At 48.0% G+C, this 6,628-nt stretch overlaps 1 pseudogene; it reads left to right on the forward strand.

The window, feature by feature from the left end:
• The window catches only part of LOC106725182, a 36,412-nt pseudogene that overhangs the window by 28,862 nt on the left and 922 nt on the right, over positions 1-6,628 (forward strand).

Raw genomic sequence — 6,628 nt, forward strand, 5'->3', positions numbered from 1 at the left:
CGCCGTCACTGGAGCAAGCAAGCCTCCCTGCTAGCTTCAGTGCATGGCTGCCAGCCGCCATCTTGGCTGACAGTTAATTTGCATAAGGATATGCTGATTAGCCAATGGGAAGGGTAGCGGTCATACGCTAATTACCATGTTTCTCTTTTATTAGTGTAGATATATATATATCCATAAACAGCTTCCACTGTTTTTTCCCTCAATTTGCATGTGTGTTTGTAAATTTCATTTAGATGGTATCATACTTGCAGGCATCATTATAAGCCATGTCTTTTCTTAATTTAATACTGTTTCTGAGAAATGTCCATGTTGTTGTATGTAGTTCTAGTTCATTTATTTTACCTACTGATTAGTACTCCACAACATACATCTATCCATTTTCCTGTTGGAGAACATTTAATATGTTTCCAAATGTTTCCATTTCAAAGGATGCTGCAATACTTAGGTATATTATTCCTTGGAATATATTTGAGAATTTCTCTCTTGCAAATACCTAGAGTTGGAATTGTATCTCACTTGTGGCATTTTCAGTTTTTTTAACTGAATCATGAGGTATTTTGTTACATATTCTTAATAATAATTGTATTATTTCCAATAATCTTTCTTAGATTAATTCTCTCTCTTTCACTCATTGCTCTTCAGCCTCCACAGAATCAATGCTATTGTTCCAAGTCTAATGAAAATCTTTGCCCACAAAAGTAATGGTACATAGCATGGAAATTTATTTTTTAAGAGTAGCTGTAGAGAAGAGGACATTGCTTTATATGCCCCTCGAAAAATGGAGAGAAGAATAAAATAGAAATCCAAAGAAATGTATGAGGGATAAAGAAAGAAGATACTTCTTGGTTATCTTTCTAGTCCCTTCCTAGGGGTTGTTTACGTTAGAGGCTAAGAACCCTGGTTTAAGAAATCAACTATCTCTGCTTTTATCATGTTTCCTCATCGCACAATGATTAATTTTCTCTAGCTTATTTTTTTTACTTTGTTTTTGTTTTAGACACTATTACAGGTGTCCCCTCCCCCCCGTCCACTTTGCTCACCTTCACCCAGTAACCCCACCTGCCTGGCCATCACTCCAAGGGCTATGCATATATGTTCTTTGGTAAATCTCTTCACCAAGAAGTAAAAAATAAATAAATAAAAATAAAAGAATGTTAAGAGGTCAAGTATCTCAAGGTTGGGGGCAGGTATTCTATATCTGTGTTCTTGAAAAAAATGAAGTTCTGAGGAATGGGCTGGATGAAAAAAACACTGTCACAGAAAGACACTTAGGGGGCTAATAAAAAGAAAATGATGAGGGTCTAAATTTATTTTTTAGTTTCCAAATAAAGCAAAATTCAACATGATATATTTTTGAAAAACATAATTTAAAAATTACCCCTCTGCCCCTCACCCCTTTCTCTCTCTCCCTCTCTCTCTCTGTCTTACTGTCTCACTGTCTGTGTCTCAGAAAGACACTGATTTCCCTAAGGTGCAAATCCTTTACTTTACACTTATGATGGAACTAGAGGCCTGATGCACAAAATTCGTGCAGGGGGCCCAGCCCTTGCAGCCCCGGCTTGCCTCAGCCTCACAGCCCCAGCTTCATCGGGAAGGTTGTCTGGAATGTTGTCCGGCCATCTGGTCTAATTAGCATATTACAGTTTTATTATTATTATAGAACTAAAGGCCCGGTGCATAAAAATTTGTGCACTTAGGGGGAGGGTCCCTCAGCCTGGCCTGCGCCCATTTTCAGTCCAGGACCCCTTGGGGGATGTCCACCTGCGACTTAAGCCCACTCCCCGGGGGATCAGGCATAAGCTTGCAGTCAGACATCCTTCTGGCAGCCAGGGAGCCCTCGGGGGATGTCCGACTAAAGGCTTAGGCCCCCAAGAGATCGGTCCTAAACCGTTAGTTGGACATTTACTTAGTGCTGCCACAGAGGTGGAAGAAGCTCCTGCCACCACCACTGCGCTGGCCAGCCATGAGCCAGCTTCTGGCTCAGTGGCACTCTTCATATTGAAGTGCACTGACCACCAGGGGGCAGCTCCTGCATTGAGCGTCTGCCCTCTGGTGGCCAGTGCGCATCATAGCAACTGGTCATTCTGCCGTTCAGTCAATGTGCATATTAGCCTTTTATTATTATTATATAGGATGTCCCTATTTCCCCCCTTTTGCCCCCTCTACCCAGCTCTTGCCCCCCACTTCTCTCTGGCCATCACCATACTGTTGTCTGTGTCCATGGGTTGTGCATATATTTTCTTTGGCTAATCCCTTCTTTAAATTCACTTCTTTAAATTTTTATTTTCAGATAAGTGCTTATAACTGCACTATTATATATTTTCTATTATATCATTTAGAATTAAGATATTTTTTAATTGAACCCTTGTAAATTTTAGCACAATTTAATAAATTATGCTAGAAGCAATTAGGAGATTTTTCATGTAATGCAGATACATTTCAATTAATATTTTATTAATTTTTAATTTTTTAATATTTTGTTTTCATCAGGTCACCCCCCTTTTAGGGTGGGGGTCCCCACTGGGGTGCCTGGCCAGCCTGGGTGAGGGGATGATGGCTGTTTTCATCAGGTCACCCCCCTTTTAGGGTGGGGGTCCCCACTGGGGTGCCTGGCCAGCCTGGGTGAGGGGATGATGGCTGTTTTCATCAGGTCACCCCCCTTTTAGGGTGGGGGTCCCCACTGGGGTGCCTGGCCAGCCTGGGTGAGGGGATGATGGCTGTTTTCATCAGGTCACCCCCCTTTTAGGGTGGGGGTCCCCACTGGGGTGCCTGGCCAGCCTGGGTGAGGGGATGATGGCTGTTTTCATCAGGTCACCCCCCTTTTAGGGTGGGGGTCCCCACTGGGGTGCCTGGCCAGCCTGGGTGAGGGGATGATGGCTGTTTTCATCAGGTCACCCCCCTTTTAGGGTGGGGGTCCCCACTGGGGTGCCTGGCCAGCCTGGGTGAGGGGATGATGGCTGTTTTCATCAGGTCACCCCCCTTTTAGGGTGGGGGTCCCCACTGGGGTGCCTGGCCAGCCTGGGTGAGGGGATGATGGCTGTTTTCATCAGGTCACCCCCCTTTTAGGGTGGGGGTCCCCACTGGGGTGCCTGGCCAGCCTGGGTGAGGGGATGATGGCTGTTTTCATCAGGTCACCCCCCTTTTAGGGTGGGGGTCCCCACTGGGGTGCCTGGCCAGCCTGGGTGAGGGGATGATGGCTGTTTTCATCAGGTCACCCCCCTTTTAGGGTGGGGGTCCCCACTGGGGTGCCTGGCCAGCCTGGGTGAGGGGATGATGGCTGTTTTCATCAGGTCACCCCCCTTTTAGGGTGGGGGTCCCCACTGGGGTGCCTGGCCAGCCTGGGTGAGGGGATGATGGCTGTTTTCATCAGGTCACCCCCCTTTTAGGGTGGGGGTCCCCACTGGGGTGCCTGGCCAGCCTGGGTGAGGGGATGATGGCTGTTTTCATCAGGTCACCCCCCTTTTAGGGTGGGGGTCCCCACTGGGGTGCCTGGCCAGCCTGGGTGAGGGGATGATGGCTGTTTTCATCAGGTCACCCCCCTTTTAGGGTGGGGGTCCCCACTGGGGTGCCTGGCCAGCCTGGGTGAGGGGATGATGGCTGTTTTCATCAGGTCACCCCCCTTTTAGGGTGGGGGTCCCCACTGGGGTGCCTGGCCAGCCTGGGTGAGGGGATGATGGCTGTTTTCATCAGGTCACCCCCCTTTTAGGGTGGGGGTCCCCACTGGGGTGCCTGGCCAGCCTGGGTGAGGGGATGATGGCTGTTTTCATCAGGTCACCCCCCTTTTAGGGTGGGGGTCCCCACTGGGGTGCCTGGCCAGCCTGGGTGAGGGGATGATGGCTGTTTTCATCAGGTCACCCCCCTTTTAGGGTGGGGGTCCCCACTGGGGTGCCTGGCCAGCCTGGGTGAGGGGATGATGGCTGTTTTCATCAGGTCACCCCCCTTTTAGGGTGGGGGTCCCCACTGGGGTGCCTGGCCAGCCTGGGTGAGGGGATGATGGCTGTTTTCATCAGGTCACCCCCCTTTTAGGGTGGGGGTCCCCACTGGGGTGCCTGGCCAGCCTGGGTGAGGGGATGATGGCTGTTTTCATCAGGTCACCCCCCTTTTAGGGTGGGGGTCCCCACTGGGGTGCCTGGCCAGCCTGGGTGAGGGGATGATGGCTGTTTTCATCAGGTCACCCCCCTTTTAGGGTGGGGGTCCCCACTGGGGTGCCTGGCCAGCCTGGGTGAGGGGATGATGGCTGTTTTCATCAGGTCACCCCCCTTTTAGGGTGGGGGTCCCCACTGGGGTGCCTGGCCAGCCTGGGTGAGGGGATGATGGCTGTTTTCATCAGGTCACCCCCCTTTTAGGGTGGGGGTCCCCACTGGGGTGCCTGGCCAGCCTGGGTGAGGGGATGATGGCTGTTTTCATCAGGTCACCCCCCTTTTAGGGTGGGGGTCCCCACTGGGGTGCCTGGCCAGCCTGGGTGAGGGGATGATGGCTGTTTTCATCAGGTCACCCCCCTTTTAGGGTGGGGGTCCCCACTGGGGTGCCTGGCCAGCCTGGGTGAGGGGATGATGGCTGTTTTCATCAGGTCACCCCCCTTTTAGGGTGGGGGTCCCCACTGGGGTGCCTGGCCAGCCTGGGTGAGGGGATGATGGCTGTTTTCATCAGGTCACCCCCCTTTTAGGGTGGGGGTCCCCACTGGGGTGCCTGGCCAGCCTGGGTGAGGGGATGATGGCTGTTTTCATCAGGTCACCCCCCTTTTAGGGTGGGGGTCCCCACTGGGGTGCCTGGCCAGCCTGGGTGAGGGGATGATGGCTGTTTTCATCAGGTCACCCCCCTTTTAGGGTGGGGGTCCCCACTGGGGTGCCTGGCCAGCCTGGGTGAGGGGATGATGGCTGTTTTCATCTGGTCACACCCCTTTTAGGGTGGGGGTCCCCACTGGGGTGCCTGGCCAGCCTGGGTGAGGGGCTGAGGGTGACTGAAGCTCCCAACCTGTCCTTTTTTCCTTTTTTTTTTTTATTCGGGGCCAGCTTTAGCTCTGAGGCTCGGCTCCAGCTATGAGACCTCCGCTGCTGAAAGCAGGTTTTTGGCCTTTGTTTACCTTCTGTATTTGAAACAATGTTGCGGTCCTGCTGGCTGAAGCCCGGGGTTTTGTTTAGCTTCTATATTTGTTACAATGTTTCTTAGAGTGCAGCTGAGAGGCCGGCAAGGCAGGCGGGGAAGCTTGGCTTCCTCCGTCACTGAAGCAAGCAAGCCTTTCTGTTCGCGTCAACTGCCTGGCTGACGGCCGCCATCTTGGTTGGCAGTTAATTTGCATATCTCCATGATTAGCCAATGGGAAGGGTAATGGCTGTACGGCTAATTACCATCTTTTCTCTTATTAGATAGGATAGGCTCCCTGAGAAAGAAAGCTTTTGAATCCTTAGCACTCTTTATTTTCTCAGATATTTCAACTGCTGCTTAGTCTTTAATAAGAGAAAACCCACCAAACTCAAAATTCCTAGCACAAGGCTTTAGAGAGTTTACAGAGGGTTTTTATTAGATTATATACATCTTACCATCCAGTGCCACATTCTCTCCAGTAACTCCATTAAGTGAGCATAATTATTTTTGCAGTGTATTTGAGATTTCCGTAGGGTAAAAGCCACAGCATATGGTTTTGACTCTGATCACTCCCCTTAATAATAATAATAAAAAGTTTAAGTTAAAGTGGTGTATGGTATAAGTTTATAAGTAATATTATGCCTGGGGTATATAAAAATTTTATCATTTATGGCTAAAAATTGCAAAAAGGCCCTTTCCACAAATTTTATTTTTCCATAAGAAGGAGCGGTAATTTTACAGTATAATAAAATGGCTATATTATGTTTTTCCAAATCTATCTTAATATGTCTTATATTAGAATGAGCTGAAAGCAATTTCAACTCTTCATTAACATGCATTCTGAAGTATGTCATAAACATAATCCTAAAAATGCTTCTCATACATTAAATAGAATATATTGCCCTACAGCGATGATTACTAACTTGTTTTGGCATAGAAAAGAATAATTACTTGTGTCCTTTTGCATACAAAAAACTGAGCAAGTCTTCAGGGAACAATTGTTTGTATTTTACCTGTTTATGTGTTTATTAAACAAATATTCACTGAAGGCATAGTTGTTAGCAGAGCTCTAACTTCATAATGCTTATATTCTTATTAATTAATTATTAATATACTCTGTAGTATTAAGGTTCTTTAATACATTTCTACTCCAGGGTTTTTCCAACTTGGCACATTGACAACAACCAAAAATTTTCCCACACGTTAACAAATAGCCCCTTGGGAATAAAATCTACCCCCTATAGAGAATCATTGCTCTGTTAAAACAAGAAGAGAAAACAAAACAAAACAAAAAGCCCATCCTGCATGGCTCAGTGGTTGAACCTTGACCTATAAACCAGGAGGTCATGGTTCAATTCCCGGTCAGGGAACATGCCGGGGTTATGGGCTAGATCCCCAGTGTGGGGCATGCCAGAGGAAGCCAATCAATGATTCTCTCTCATCATTGATGTTTCTATCTCTCTCTCCCTCTTCCTTCCTCTCTGATAACATTAAAAATGTCTTTTTAAAAAATAAGAAAATGTTGTGCTCTTCACTCTAAATA

The sequence above is a fragment of the Myotis brandtii genome, unplaced genomic scaffold (assembly GCF_000412655.1).
Source record: "Myotis brandtii unplaced genomic scaffold, ASM41265v1 scaffold141, whole genome shotgun sequence".
NCBI classification, from domain to species: domain Eukaryota; kingdom Metazoa; phylum Chordata; class Mammalia; order Chiroptera; family Vespertilionidae; genus Myotis; species Myotis brandtii.